The sequence below is a fragment of the Henckelia pumila genome, chromosome 3 (assembly GCF_033568475.1).
Source record: "Henckelia pumila isolate YLH828 chromosome 3, ASM3356847v2, whole genome shotgun sequence".
Lineage (NCBI taxonomy): Eukaryota > Viridiplantae > Streptophyta > Magnoliopsida > Lamiales > Gesneriaceae > Henckelia > Henckelia pumila.
This window is the reverse complement of record NC_133122.1, coordinates 89,313,892-89,330,791: the sequence shown is the minus strand read 5'-3', so window position 1 is coordinate 89,330,791 and position 16,900 is coordinate 89,313,892.

Below are 16,900 nucleotides of genomic sequence, written 5' to 3'. Positions count from 1 at the left end.
TATTTGCTAACTCAAGATCATGCACTGGTTAGTTATTTTCGTGAACTTTTAACTGTCTAGAGGCGTATGCAATCACATGCCCATTCTGAGTCAGGACACATCCCAGTCCCTGAAGAGAAGCATCCGTGTACACTACATATCCTCCAGACCCAGACGGTAAAGCCAACATAGGCGCAGAAGTCAACCGTCTACGAAGTTCACAAAAACTTTCTTCACATTCTAAGGACCACTCAAAATTTACGCCCTTTCGAGTAAGTTGTGTCAAAGGTCGATCTAGCTGCGAGAAATTCGCGATAAAACGACGATAATATCCTGCTAGACCCAGAAAACTATGGATCTCAGCTACCGTCGTCGGACGTGACCAATTCATTATAGCCTCAATATTGCTTGGATCTACAGACACTCCATCCTTGGATATAATGTGGCCAAGAAATACCACCCGATCCTGCCAAAATTCACACTTACTCAATTTGGCGTACAACTGTCTATCCCTTAGAGTCTGCAACACCAGCCTTAGATGATATGTGTTCTCATTCACATCATGTGAATGCACCAATATATCATCAATAAATACAACGACTAACTTGTCCAGAAATTCTCGAAATACTTGATTCATCAGATCCATGAATACAGCCGGTGCATTAGTCAACCCAAATGGCATTACTAAGAACTCATAATGCCCGTACCAGGTTCTAAATGTTGTCTTGGCTATATCTTGATCTCGGACACTCGTGTGATGATATCCAGATCTCAAATCAATCTTTGAGTAAACCGAAGTACCCTGCAATTGATCAAACAGGTCATCTATACGAGGCAAATGATACTTATTCTTGATTGTTACTCTATTCAACTGACGATAGTCAATGCACAGACGCATAGACCCATCCTTTTTCTTCACGAACAGAACAGGTGCTCCCCAAGGAGAAACACTAGGATGAATGTAGCCCTTGTCCAACAGATCCTGAAGCTGCTGCTTCAACTCACGCATCTCTGATGAAGCCAGATGATACGGTGCTCGAGAAATAGGTGAAGTCCCTGGCATCAGTTCTATGCCAAACTCAACTTCACGCACTGGAGGAAATCCTGGAATCTCATCTTGAAATACATCTGGAAATTTATTCACAATAGGAATAGCTTCTATACCAACACTTCCGGCGAATGTATCAACTGCATAGATGAGGTAGCCTTCCGCTCAAGATTCCAAAGCTCGACAAGCTTTCAAATCTGATACCAATAGCATCTGAGGTCGCGCTCCCTTACCGTAAAAGAACCAGCTATCATCGCCAATCGGATGAAATTTCACCAATCTCTGGTAGCAATCCACTGAAGCTCGGTATGTAGTTAACACATCAATTCCGAAAATGCAATCAAAATCCTCCATTGCTAATATCATGAGATTCACCATCAAGACATTCCCTTCGAACTCTAAAGGGCAACCCATCACTAGACGCTTAGCTGATGCAGACTGACCCGTCGGGGTAGAAACAACAACCACCGTGTCTATTGAAATGTATGGCAACTTATATCTCTTAACAAAACGTGCAGATATGAAAGAATGAGATGCACCAGTGTCAATGAGTGAAAAAGCAGGTTTATCAAATAATAAGAACGTACCCGCTAAAACTTTCTCATTCTCATCCACCGCTTGATCATGCCTCAAGGCGAACACTTGGCTGGAAGTACGAGGTTTCAAATTAGAACCCCCTGTCGACTGTCCCTGTGGCCTCTGCTGCACTGAAGCCTGAGAACCAGAACCTGAGCCAGAACAAGCTCCCCCGGCCTGTGTACAATCCTTCTTCAGGTGGCCAATCTCTCCGCATCGAAGGCACGCCCCTGAAACCTTTCGGAGCCTGTTGGCAGGATGCTTCCCACCACAATGCTTACAAGGACCTTGATTCTTTCTGCCGAAATGCATCACATCTCCAGATCCTGAGGAAGAAGAAGTAGAACCAGACTTCTTGAACGACTGAGCACGGGTACCCAAAGAACTCGCGGGTCTAGATGAGTAGAAGGATCTGTTACGACAGATGTTCTCCTCTGCCTGGTGACATCAACTCACTAATCCCTTGTACGTCATGTCATCTCCCACAGCAACTCGGTCATGAATCTCCGGATTAAGGCCCTGAAGGAACAGATTATACTTTGCCTCCGAGCTATCGGAAATCTGGGGGCAATAAGGCAGCAAATCAAAGAACTTCAATTGGTACTCTTCAATCGACATTGATCCCTGACGCAAACCCAACAACTCGCTTTCCTTCGCCTGTCGGAGAGCAGGAGGAAAATATAGCTTATGGAAAGCCGTGCGGAACTCATCCCAGGTAGAAACACCTCGGGCTGCAATAAAAGGCGCAGAAGTAGAATCCCACCACTTCCGAGCTCGTCCTTCAACTAGGAAATCAAGAGTCTCCATCCGCTGCTCCTCAATGCATCGGAACTCCCGGAAACAAACTTCCATACATCGTATCCAGTTCCCTGCATCCTTCGGTGACTCTCCTCCAATCAAGGGTTTCGGACCCATCTGCATAAACCTATGTATGCTGAAACGCCTGCGATCATCATGGCGATGGTGATGATGGCCCCGACGATGCTCCCGATCATCCTGATCATTCCAGCGTCCACCTATGCTGCCGTGACTACTCTCGTCACCATGACCCGCCATGTACACGATGATCAAAGGTTAAACCCAATTCCAACGATCTAAATCCCAATATTACTATGCATGCTCTGATACCATAAATGTAGTGACCCGCGCCGTGATCACCTACTAATCAGAAACTTAAGCATGCAATTAGTCAATAAAATAATCTTAATCAGAGTAACTACGGAATTAAAGTAATTCAAATACCAGGTAAGCAAAACTTAGTGGTCAACCCTGCTATCCAGCCTTGGTCACCACCTAACCTCACTGTCTCCGGGAGAACTACCTGCAACTGCCCCTTGGAATAGGACATCCAGCCATCAAAAAATAACCGAAAGTGATCCTAACATGCTCAGTACGAGAGTATGAGTATACGGTGTTATGTGTGCATGTATGCAAGTGAACTGGATACCAAGACTCTCAGGTCAAGAAACATGCTCAAAGACCGGGCCCAGGGTATATAGCACGTTGCGCCGTCGCATCAGGAGGTGGCTCATATACCCAGTGGATAATGGTGACCTGATACTAGTACATGTGTCCAACCATAAAGGTGACCTGATACAAGACTTACGTATCCAACCATCCACAAACTCGTAAGGTGAGCGCCCTACTACAGGATACCTCTAAGGTAAAGTCTCAATATGCTCATGTATGCAACATACAGTCATGACATGCTGTATATAAAGGCATATAAAACATGCAATCACATAATCCATGCAAACACATAATACATGCATACTCAATCTAGATATCTTGAATAATACTTTCGTACCTTACTAAGGCAGATCCTATAAGCTTCCATCTAGGTCCAAGCCTACCATGCAACACTACAACATAAATAACCATGCATTACCTAGCATGTCAAACATCACCTACTAGGCTCTAAAATCCTTAATTAAACTATAGCCTACTCCCTATTTACTATAGGGAACCAAAGCCATACCCTCGTCCGTCGTCAGCCCGCTGATGTCGCATGCCCCAAAGCCTGGGCATAGCCTAGCTACGACCCCTAGACGTCTCGCCAGAGCTCCGCCGCCTGGCTGCTACTGCGGACACTGTCCGCTATAAAAATACTATTTCCTATTCCAACTCTTAAAAAAAGATTCCCGGAGCCCTTAAAATAGAGCCATTACCGGGAGAGGAGAGGAGAGGAATTTTGGCATTCAAAATGAGAGCCTCGGACCCATTTTTATAATCCTGGGTTTGGATGGTCCGAGCTGGGATCGGAGGCTCCGAACCGGGCATGATTCCCACGTGTAGAGTGCATTTTTGATACCTCAATCTAGCGGGAGTTCGGAGGGTCCGAACTGCCACTTGTCCGAGCCACTTTTGACACATGGACTGTGCTGAGTTCGGAGGGCCTGAACTGGTCCGTGTGCTCTGAACTGTTTTGGTCCTTCCAAAGTCATTTTTGGACCCCCGGGACCTACCCCATCATTTTCGGACGTTCCGGATCTGATTTTCCACTCATTTTCACCAAATAAGGACTCCTTAAACATGTTTGACACTTTTAAAATTATATGTCATTTTTTAACATGTTTAAAATCACTTAATCTTGTAAAATGGGACCGGGCTACTATAGTGTATGTGTGTGTGTGTGTGTGTGGTCATTAACAAGTGTCCTGCACACTCCACATATCCATTCAATTAAAACCCCACAACAGCTCAAGTTGCACACCAATACACACATAAGCTCACTTGCACACACTTCTCCACTATCTGACCATTTACAAATACAAATCAAGTAGGACTTTATTAGCTTGTAACAGGGCCTAGGTATTAGCTTATGAAAGAAAGGTAAGGATAAACAAATAAAAGATTATGGAATTATTTCTTCTTGCTCCATTGAGAGACTCTTTTCTTTCTTTTTTCGTCGGATATTTGCACCCAGCTATTCTCAAATTCATACATTCTCCTACATATTTAGCTCTTGGAATTGGTTGGATTAGAATTTCAATCCCCATTCCAATGCCTCCCCTCACCTTACTAACTCCTTTATTTTCTCTTTTTTCTTTTTTTTCAATTAAGCTCAAAAGGGACACAATGGATAAATTTATTTACATGGTAAGCTCGAAAGGCTCAAACAAATCAAAAATCGCCTATATCATTTTTATATTTGCTCGCAGTCTAGATATATGCCTCAAAGAGTATGTAGTTAAGTTCTGATATGCACTAGAGACTTTCTAAGACTGCTACAAGGCTCACACGACCTTCACTATGTCATATACATTTCACAAGACATGAGTCATGCGTGCTAAAAAATATTCAACAACCACATCAAAGTTTAATTTGCATTGGAGATCAAAGTATTCCAAGGTTAGAAAATCATATATTTTCAAAAGCATGCATGTCATCAATTAGATATCATCATGGACTAGTGACTTTCAATAGTCATATTCATCACTAACTATGAGCTCTAAATTTTTTTTTTCCAAATAAACAAGCGGCCAAATCCTCTAAATGACTGACTAAGTCCTCTCTCTCATACTTAAATCTTACATTGTCCCCAATGTAAGTAAAAAAAATGCAAAACAAAAATAAATACTAAGAATGAAAAGAAAAAACTCCCCTTGGGTTGCCTCCCAAGCAGCGCCTCTGTTTATTCCTTGTTGCTCATGGTGATTTCTATTTGATAACTTTGTCCACCTTCACCAACTTGAGCATTTTCACAGTCAATTTTGGTCCATGCATTCTATGCTTGGATTTCTTTGAGATTCCCATCTCTTGATGATTTTTTCCTTTTCCCATGGGTATTCCTTTTGATCGATATGGAGGAATTTTTGGTTCAGTTTTAGATGCTGCAAATCAAAAAGAAAAAATAGCATTAGAATTTCTAGCAGGTCTTACAACAACCTTCTTCAACTTATCTTCATTCACAAATTTTTTGTTTTCTTGTGACAAGTGATCATTGACATCAAGAGTATTAACAACACTTTTACAACTAGAAATTTTCAGGGTATCAAAAAAATTAAACTTAACTATCTCCCCATCAAATTCCATAGTGAGAGTATCATTATTAACATCTATGACAGACTTTGAAGTCTTTAGAAATGGTCTTCCTAGCAAAATTGGACTATTCAAATCATTAGTTTTCACGTCAAGCACATAAAATCAGCCGGAAAAATCAAATTATCAACTTTCACAAGAACATCCTCAATCACACACCTAGGATAAATAGTAGACCTATTAGCCATTTAAATTACAATTGCAGTTTCATTCAAGGGCCCGAGTTTTAAGGAAGTATAAGTAGAATATGACATGACATTGATCGATGCTACTAAATCTAACATGGCCATTTTAGGTTGAGCATCTCCTATCTTAAAAGGAATAGAAAACATACCTGGATCCTTGTATTTTTCTGTTATCTTTCTTTGAATCATAGCATAAACATGTTCTCCTAATTCCACTTTCTAGCATCCCTTAAATTTTTTTTTTCTTTTCGCAGTGCACAATTATTTTAAAAATTTAGCATAGCGAGGTATCTGTTTAATAGCATATAATAAGGGAATATTTAACTCACATCTACGAAAAATGTCATACATCTCCTTAATACCTTCATCCTTTCTAGACTCTTTCAATGCTAAGGGAAAAGGGGTTACGGGTTTATACTCAGAAAGGGGAGAAAACTTACCTTTTGGTGTGTCTTTTTGTATAGGCTTATTTTCCTCCACCTTGGATTCCTCCTCATTTTCATTCTTTGTGGGATATTGTATCACTTTTTCTTGTATCTTCAACTCTCTTCCACTCCTTAAAGTGATTGCACTTACATTCTCTTTCGGATTTGACACTAGAGTTTTGTGCCTCCAACCTGTTTATTGTTGTTGCCAACTGTCCGACCTGAGTGTTCAAGTTTTGGATACTTGCTGTAGTTTACTGTTGAAATTTCAAAGTGTTAGTGGCAAAGTCCTTGACAATATTTTCTAAAATCTCACCAGGGGTAGAAATTTGAAGACGCTGCGATTGTAGAGGATATGGCGGCCTATATGATTGATTATTCGGTTACACGTGAGGTGTAGGCTGGTTCATTGGAGGGTTTCCATATCTGAGGTTAGGATGATCCCTCCACCCTGGATTGTACGTGTTTGAATAAGGGTCGTAATTTCGCTGTGGTGGCCTTTGAAATCCTCCTGTTGCATTGACTTTCTCAGTAGATCCCTCTTGAAGAGTGGGGCACATATCAGTTGGATGTCCCATTGCAGCTCACATTCCACACACTTTTACATTTTTTACGTTCCCTACAGCAATTTGACGCACAAGAGATGTCAAATCAATCAGTTGTTGTTCGAGGGAAGAGACGTTTACCTCATTGTTCCTTTTGTGTGCTGGATCACTTCTAGTGGTGTCGAATTGCTAAGAATTAGCTGACATGTTCTCAATTAAGTTCCTCGCATCTTGCGGCGTTTTGTCTACAAAAACTCCTCCACTGGCCGCATCCACCATGCTCTCATCATGAGGTAACAAACCTTCATAACAATACTGAATTAAGAGATTTTCACTTATCTGATGTTGCGGACATCTAGCACAAAGCTTTTTGAATCACTCTCAATATTCATGAAGTGAATCTCCCATATGTTGCTTTATGCCGTAAATCTCCTTTCTCATATTTTCTGCTCTCAAAGCTGGAAAATACTTCTTTAGAAAAATTCTCTTAATCTCTATCCAAGTTTTGATGGATCCAAAAGGTAGGTAGTATAGCCAATCCTTTGCAGCATATTTCAGAGAAAATATAAAGGCTCTCAATTGAATGTGCTCCTCTGTCACTCCAGCGGGTTTCATTCTTGTGCATACCACATGAATTCCATCAGATGTTTATGGGGATCCTCACCTAAGAGACCATGAAAAGAAGGTAAAAGATGTATTAGTCCAGATTTAAGTTCAAAAGTAGCAGTAGCCTCTAAAGTAGGAAAAGTAATGCATAAAGGCTGTTGATTCAGATTTGGGGTGCCAAGTTATCTCAAGCTCAAATTTGCATTTTCAGTCATCTCTTCTCTAGGCTTTTCAAATAGAACTTCTTCTTCCTCTTCAAATCTCCTTCGAGATTCCTTCTTTCGTCTATGGAACGTTCTCTCAATCTCCGGATCGTAGGGAAATTCTTCCTCTTCCAAAGATTCACCTGCACTCATGAACAAACCAGGGAAGCACTGGGAGAAAGAATAGAAATAAAACAAAAACTAGACAAAAACACAAATAAAATTAAACATCTTCCCCGGAAACAGCGCCAAAATTTGGGAGCACTTAGTCGTGTCACGCAAAATTTAACCCAACTCAAACCAGACAAGTAAATGTGTAGTAGCGAGGTAGGGATCGTTCCCACGAGGAAGGTGAAATTTATTGTGTTCTTAAAAATACTGAAATTAAATAAAAGGGGGTTTTTTAATTTGAAATTAAATTCTAAAAATTAAAACCAAATAAAATTAAAATTTTTTAACTAGAATGCAAGGTTAAAATTAAAGCGAAATAACTAATTAAACAAGTCTTGGTATCAGTCGACTACGCCCTTGAAGTTATTCACTCGATCATCGATCGTCTAAAAATAATTAATTCTCAATTGAATATTCATCATTGAAAATTTAATTTTTATTTCACCTTAATCTTAGTTAATTAGACACAAGCATTCTAAATTAACAATTACTAATAAATCAACCAAGATACAAGATTTAAATTCAAGGTAGCATTCAAACTAGTGAGATTTACGAATCTAGATAACATAAATACAAGCGTTTATATTTAATCTAGTCAACCGTTGTTCCCACGAATTAATAAATTCAAAAGCAGAAATTATTAATCATAGTTATTTCACAAATTAGAGGGATCAAACAATTACGGATTTCATATCTAATTTAGCTTTAGATTGTATGAGAAAATTATTAGGTGATCAAGCTAACAATCAAACACACAAGCATATGATAAATAAATACAAACAACTCTTGATACTCAAATAATAAATCAAATATTGAAAATCAAAATCTCACGAGAAAATAAAGCTTCAAGGATTCGTATTCCTCTACCAAGTATTAAAACTTAGCCAATAAAATTCATGAATTCTCCAGAAAAATTTAAGAAAGAAATTAAATCTAAAATAAGGAGAGAAAAACCTAGCCGCCAAGAGGTGTCTCACGTTTTCTGCTGTCAGAAAGATCATAATTTTCAAGTTCTAAGAGATATTTAAAGTCTAAAGTCCTTCCCAAGTAAGTTTTCTCTTTAAAATTATTTTTTCCTAATTTAGGTCGCGCTCGAGCGGAAGAAAGTCGCGCTCGAGCGCGAAATTTTCTGCCCAAGTATAAAATTTCTTCCCAAGCGCAGCGCGGGTGCGCCATACGTCGTTGTTTTGTGGTGCGGGTGCGCCCTGCGCGATCTTTTTTCTTATTATTTTGTGCTCGCTCGAGCTGTAGAATTCCGCACTCGAGCAAGAAACTTTCTGTCCAAAGCCAATTTTTCTTCACTTTCGGCGCTCGGGCGAGGCTTTTGCATGCTCAAGCTCTCATACTTCTGATTTTTCATCTTTTTCTACTCTTTTCTTCCATCATTTTCTCAACTTCTTCTCTTTTTTCCTAAATTAAATCACAAACTTGATTAGGAACTATAAAAACCCATTTGATCTATCAAAATTCTCTTAATCACACCAACTCGGCTCTTCCTGATAAGTATACTTCCCTTAGTTGTTACTATGCTTAACTATCTGTAACCATAAAATATATACTCATAAACATGTCCTTACTAGACCACATCCACGGCTTGGTAAAGTCAAACTGTTAGGCTCAAATGCACTGACTGTACTGATCAGTTCCTCTTAATGCCAATGGATTCAAAAAATAATGTAATAGGGTTTGTAGTTCTATTCCAACAATAGTTGAACTTCAACTGCTCTCCTCAGACAGAAGACAATTATTAAATCTAGAAATAAACATTCGTGATAAATTCCAAATAGCTAAGGAATTTTGAATGTCATATATTAAATAGTTGAGGATTATCAAGGGAAAAGAATCGACTCTCTATTTCTTATCTATTCAAGAGGAGTTGATCTACTGTTTGATTATGTGGATTCAATAATTATTGTATTTTGATTGTTAGTATGAGGTGTCTTAACTTTGTGGTATTCTAGGAGTTTTGGTCTAGGCAGAGGGTAAGTCCTACAATCTGTGTGGTTGTATACAAGATTTTGTATAAATCAAAGTCTTCTAATAAATCTTTCCCTCGTGGAAGAAGGGGTGACGTAGAAGTTTTATCTCCGAACATCCATAAACATATCTGATTTATTTACGATTATGTCAAGCTTCATTTGTCGATTGTTCTATTTGTTATTTGACCTTCATCCGCACATATATTTGTTGGCTAATTAACATTGACACGCGATAAAGAATAGAGCTAGTTTCTTAACATCAACTGCTCTTATATAAGAAGATTGATAAGCGAACTTCTCTGTGAAATTGAATTAGAGCAGTCCAAAAAACGTGATCCTAACAGTATTAAAACATGATTAAAGAGTCCTTATTTGAGAAAAATAAGCAGAAAATCGGATTCAGGATGTCTAAAAATTGTCCGAATGATTTCAAGGTTTCAAGTAGTTCTGGAGATTCGAACTTGAACCAAGGCAGGATCAGAAAATCCGAAGTGATCGGAAGAGGCATTGTAGATTTTCAATTCGGATGCAGAGGGTTAGTTTTGAAGCTCCGAACTCACGATCGGAAGCTATGAACTCCCTTAGTCAAACAGGGTATGGGTTTTGATTTGGTGATGTGACGAGAGACAGTTTGGAAGCTCCGAACCCTCAGATCAAAGCATCCAAACTCCTTCGGCAGCTTGAATTTTCCAATCATTGAACACGTGTTTGGTGGACAGAGATAGGAAGCTCTGATTGGATGATCGGAAGCTTCAAAGTGTGACCGGAATGTCTGAACTTGCGATCGGAAGGTCCAATCATGGATTATAAATAGGGGCAAGATTTCTCATAGTTGGAGCATGTTTTAGTTGCGTATTTTGAGACAGTGTTTAATTCGTAGTGTTCTAGTCATCTTTTTGAGGGTTGGGCAATAGCAAGGTGCTACGAGGCTTGTAGCGGAGCTGTGCTTGGGTTAGGGCCTTCGAAATCAGCGGGCTAATGATGAACGCATGTATGTCTAGATTTTTAATAGCTTTTGGGAGTATCTAGCCATTATTCTATTTAAGACTTTTAGATAAGTTATAGTGATAAGTAATTATCTGGTCGTGTAGGCATGCAGAGATTTGTACTGCTAGACCAGTAGTTGAGTTACGTAAGTACTGACTAAGATATTATGCTGAGTATGCATGTTTATGTGTTGCATTATTATCTGATAGGTGATGTTACAACGCCCCAGATTCGACGACTATCTCCACTATATCAAGACGGGTCTTTTCAGCGTGCTTATGTCCTCATTCACATGCAGAATGAGAAACTTCTCAGGGGATCACCCATCTTATAATTTTTCTAAGTCAAGCACGCTTAACTTTGAAGTTCTTATGGGATGAGCTCCCGAAAATAAGATACACTTTCTTGATATGAGTAATAACTATCAAATCTTTTAAGCCCTTTCAATCGTACAGTACCATACCTACACAGTCTTATAATCCCTATCATTTCGATACGGGATCGGTTCATTCATGCCGCCCGTCGTCCATTCATTGGTGGGATTTTCATCTTTCAGGTATTAACCACCCATACCGTCCCGTATTTTCAAAATTTACAAGAATTTATATGCGAAAAAGTGTGGGAAATTTTTTTCAAATACAACAATGCAGGGCATGCATTGCGCTAGTAAGTTCAACAAATCGTGATTGAAATTAAAATATATGTAAATAACACTTAAAAATCTAATGACTCTAATGTGCATAAAATATTTGAAACAAAGGATGCAATCCTACAGTCAATGACCGGTTCTTATACGGGCACGCAAAAACTACTACTTGCATAGAAAACTTGAACCGGCAATTTAAATCTTAGATAAGTAGAAGAAACTAGAGTTTCAATAAAATACACTTAGTGCAAAAAAAAAAATTTAAAACATTCATGAAACCAAGCATAAAACTATCATAATGAAATAAACAACATAAAGATTAAAAACATTAAATCATTAAAATTCATCGTTACGATGCCGTCATTGAAAATACTAAATATAAACTTTTTTTTAACATTGAATTTTAAAGGTCATGCATAAAAATAGTGTAATATAAAAAAGAACAATAAATATATGCAAATTCTTCTTGCTTTAAAACACCAGAGATTCAAACAATCGTGTCATGCAATGCCTTCGACTCTTGGACTCTTCAGTCTTTCCACCAAAGCTTTTAATTTATTTACTTCTCAATCCAACTGCATCAATCAAGCATAGTGGGTCTAAAGAATCAACAACATTACTCATATACAAAATAATTACATAATAAAAATCATCATGCTTTGGACGTGCATGACTTAAACATAAACATCATGCATAAAAACATATCTCATAAAAATATTCGTTTGGGGTGATGGAATATATGCAATTGTAGCAACCATCATTATGACCACATCATTGGGTTCTGTGATCACGGATTTGTTGTACAACAATCATATGGTCTTGGCCATTTAAACTTTTATTCTTTGAAAAGTTCCTCCCCAGAGCTCATCCCAGGATCCCAGGGCGCCAGTCCTGTAATTCCATCTCGTGAGAACATCATTTGGAAAGGCCCCTCCGGAGGTCATCCCGGAGTACCAGTCCCGTATTGCCACCCCAAGAACACATACACCATCAAAATATTTTTCATGCATCATCAAGAATCATTATCATCATAAAATATGTCACACTTTCTGATCATAAACATTTTTGTCATAAAACTTTCTCATAAATTCTTTATTCTCATCATAAAAAATTTTAATATTCATGAAACATTCTTAAAAAATATCTTAAAATTATCATGTCATTGTGAACCTTGAAAATAAATTGAAACTTGATATGTCATGATCTTGGAATCCTTTCATGCTTGAAGATCATGCATGCTAAATAAAATAAAGATAAACACGTCTATTAAAATTAACATTTCATGTTTTTCATAAGAAACATAGCTTTCGTAAGAACATACTAGTATATAATATATTACGTAACTAAACCGGTCCACGTGAGTCGTTCTTTTCGTTCTTCACATCAAAATTTGAAAATTTTTGTATATGAACCCTTAAAAATACTTAAAACACCTTAAAAGATCATAATCATGAATTAAGGATTCGAAAACGGCAAGAGACGTTTTCGGGCAGAACTGGTAGTGCGGGGTCTCATAAAAGTGGCTCCCCTGCGCCATTGCTTGAACCCAGCAGCGTTGGGATGCTAACAAAGTTGCGCCCCTGCACCACTGCTGCGGCCCGCGACACCAGGAAGCGGTGTAAGGGGAAAGGGTATGTGATTTTTCGATCCATTTCGATCTCAAATCATACATACTCACTCACACATCAAACCTTTTGATCAAACACATGAAAACTACAAAACTTGAAAAAAAATTCACCCAAAAACATCAATCTTCAAAAGATTTGCGTCAAAATTTTACATTCAAAATACACACACCAAAATTCTAAGATTCAAACATCTTTTCTCATCAAATCTCAAAATTCTTTACACGAAACATTCACTCGTTGAATCTTGATTTTTCCACATGAAAAGCTTCAAAACTTGAAAATGATTCGATCAAGAACACAACAACTTCAAATGTTTTAAACTAAAAATACATACATCATATGCATACCGAAATTCTGAATTTGACACTTCTTAAACCATGCATCTCAAAAATATTTTCATAAACGTCAAAAAAGATTCACGTTTCATAGTTCTACATCATGCTCTTCAAAATCTCTTAAAATCAATGCAATATACTTCACATCAAAATATATATATTCTCGATTGGAGGTTTCAAAAACGTTTGAAAACTTGTCTTTATTTTGCTTGGTATGGAAATTCAGACTCCAAAAATACGATTCTAGCCTTTTCACAATCAAACGGTGCAAAAATCCTTGAAAATCTGAGAGAGAAAATTCGGATAACCTAGGGGTGGGGTGAAGCGGTTGCTGGAGTGAAGGGGGAAGATAGAAGAGATTTGATGTTAACATTTTACTATGTTAAGTCCTGACTCTAACTTTAAAAGAAAAACCTATGGGCCGGACTCTGGCCCGTCGAATTTAAAATATTTTTTAAAAAAAAATATTTCCTCCCTAAACATTTAAATTAAATATCATGCAACACTTCTTAAAATACAAATCTTCAAAAAACATACTCGACTTAAAATTTCTTAAACCTTGCTCAAAGGCTATTCTCAATTCTCGTCGTCATGGAAATTAAACCATACCTGAAAAAAAATCAAAACTAACTTGTAACTATTAAACATCAAACAATTTACATAATATTAAATCATTTAACACAAAATTTAAACATATATTTTAACAATTAAAAACTCAACTTTGAAATATAAAATCTCATGCAATATACATAGTACAAAATCTTTTAAACACAACTTTTAAATCATTATACATCACATAAAAATTTTAATTAAAAATAAATTTTAATTAATAAATAAATAAATAAATAAAATCACTTAAAATTCATTTAAAATTTCTTTAATACCCGTGAGCGGATTTAGGATTTTTTGAACGTTGCAGATGCATGTTTATATTGTTCATGATTTGTATGCGGCATTGGAATACCATGTTGAGCATGTTATCCTTTCAAGATAGGCAATTGTTCAAGGGTCGCTCAACCATAGTATTTTCCTTGTACGATCGGATACCGTGTGACACCAACTTTATCGACGGAGCAGCGTGTGTGGTTTACCTAGGGCGGCGATATTCCAAGATAGAATTCAGTATGTGTGTCACCAACAGAATCTAGCGGGAGCAGCGTGCGCATTCTGGAGGAGCCTATGTTCTGAGCATGATATTTCCAGATCCGATCCTAGTGTACCAAAGCATTCATATTTCATTTTGTATGCATCATATCGACTTGTATATTCGTACTTTCATTTTTGGCATTAGCATTCATGTCCTTATTTTTATATCGGGCACTCCATTCAACGGGACAGGTTTGCAGGTGGACAGGAGCGAGGTCAGTGTTTGGTCGGTGACCATGTCTTGGGAGCATATTTCCCAGTGTTTTAGTTAAGAGTTGTTCCTGGTATTTTATCTGATTCGATTGGGTTGTATAATTTTTTTTTTCGGTTTCCACTTGATCGTTTCGGTTGCATTAGGTCGGTTTAGTATTTATTTAAGTTCCGCGGTAGCTTTGATTATGGTTTTCTGTTTAAGTTTAATTGCATGATACAGTTTTTGATAAGTAAGGGATTCCGAAGTGGGTCACTACACAGATGGTCCTGATCGCACAAGAAAAAACTAGGCTGAGCAACCTTAGGCACAACTGGTTATCTCGAAAAGATAATGAGATTAACATGGTATGTCAATTCCACATACATAAACATGAATAGTATAAACATGCATCGCATGTCAAGTAATAATGCAACAGATAATAATGCAACACATAAACATGCATACGCAACTGGCTGTCTCATTCTCTACTTACGTACTTCAACTCATTGGTCTAGAAGAACAATTGCCTATAGTCTAAGCCTTCAAGTCATTGAATACCATATATAACTTATCTAAAAGTCTTAACCAGATTACTAGCTACTCCCAAAAGCTACTAAGAGTCCATACTTATACACGGTCCGTCTTCAACTTGCTAATATCAAAGGCCACAACTACAGCACAGCTTCTATACAAGCCCCGTAGCACTTCGCTAGTGCCCGATATGGCTAGAAATACTCAAAATATACATTAACACACAATTCACACCCAAACATACACGGAATTGTGAGAATTCACAGCCTATTTATAGGCATCGATCGGAAGTTCCGATCCTAGTTTCGGAAGGTCCAAACCTGTATGTATGCCACGTCTTTGGACACCTGTCTTTGGAAGCTCCGATCTCAGGTTTGGAAGGTCCGATAATTTTCAGATGGGATCTTAATCACTTGGTTAACTTAGATAATGACATCTTAATCATGTTTACCATCTTAATCAAGAGCTTACCATTAGGCCAAAAGCTATAACTCTTAGTCAAGACTCAAATTTATTTCCTTATACTTGTGACATCACAGATGGGAGGAAATTGTTAAGCCCATAAGTCGAGGAAGGGACGTGCCCTACGTACTGCTGGTGCTTTCTAGCTCATATCCCTTCAAGATCAGTCTTATCGTTCTCATATCGCCGATCCTATCCCCAGCAAAGAGTATTACCCGTTAAGATCTGTTGTCCCTATTTTATGGGCCACCAAACCAACCAGATCAAATAGTACAAGATCAGCAGCTTGACGCATTAAAGCTTCTCAGGAGGTCACTCATCCTAGTACTACTCTCACTTACGTATGCAAACTTAATCCAACATCCAAAAAAAAATATAGCTAGTTATATGCTAGCTTTCCTTTCCTCTATTCTCCGTTTACTCGGGAGAATTTCAAATGCATCCCCAAGGTTTGAACTAAAATTCAATTTGGTCCTTCAGCTTTTATAAACACTTTAAAATGGTCCTTTAGTTACTAATTGCCCTAATTAACTTATGTTAAACCTGGCTTTGATACCAAAGTTCATAATTTCACTTCGAGGAGTACAGAATGCGTCCATATTGAAGCAGAAAGTTCTTATAAAATTTAACGAGGGATTTACCTGAGATAAATCTTCTTTCAGCTTCCAAAATATCCCAACCATCCTTACAGTCCAAATCCTGCAGCCTGGCGACCACCTGTCTAACGGCTAATGGAAACGAGGGACACAGGTAAGGCCTTACGGCTATTCAGTTATAAATGGGAGTTTTGAGAAGATGTATCACAAAACACTTTTAATGCTCAGAAAAGATTACAAGACTCGAAAGCTTCTATTACAATTTTTTTTTTCTCCTCCCCTATGTTGAAGAGATGAATTCTATTTAAAGACCTCCTTTCGGATCTCAAACACGGACTCCAAACTTATTTTTTATGGACTTCAAACTATGGACTTCAAACTTACTTAAACATATATGGAATCGCACTTACTATGTCGGGTACTCATTGGGCCCCATCGTCACATGGTGAAGTGTTTTTTTCCATAGGATAAGACTTGACACTGCATAAAGTAAATACAGACTTCAACGTACAGGAGACAATAACATTTTTATTTTTCCATCATATTTTCTATATTATGAATTTCTACATCATCAAGATCATCCCAGAACTGGGCTTCTGCTTCATAATCATCTTCAAT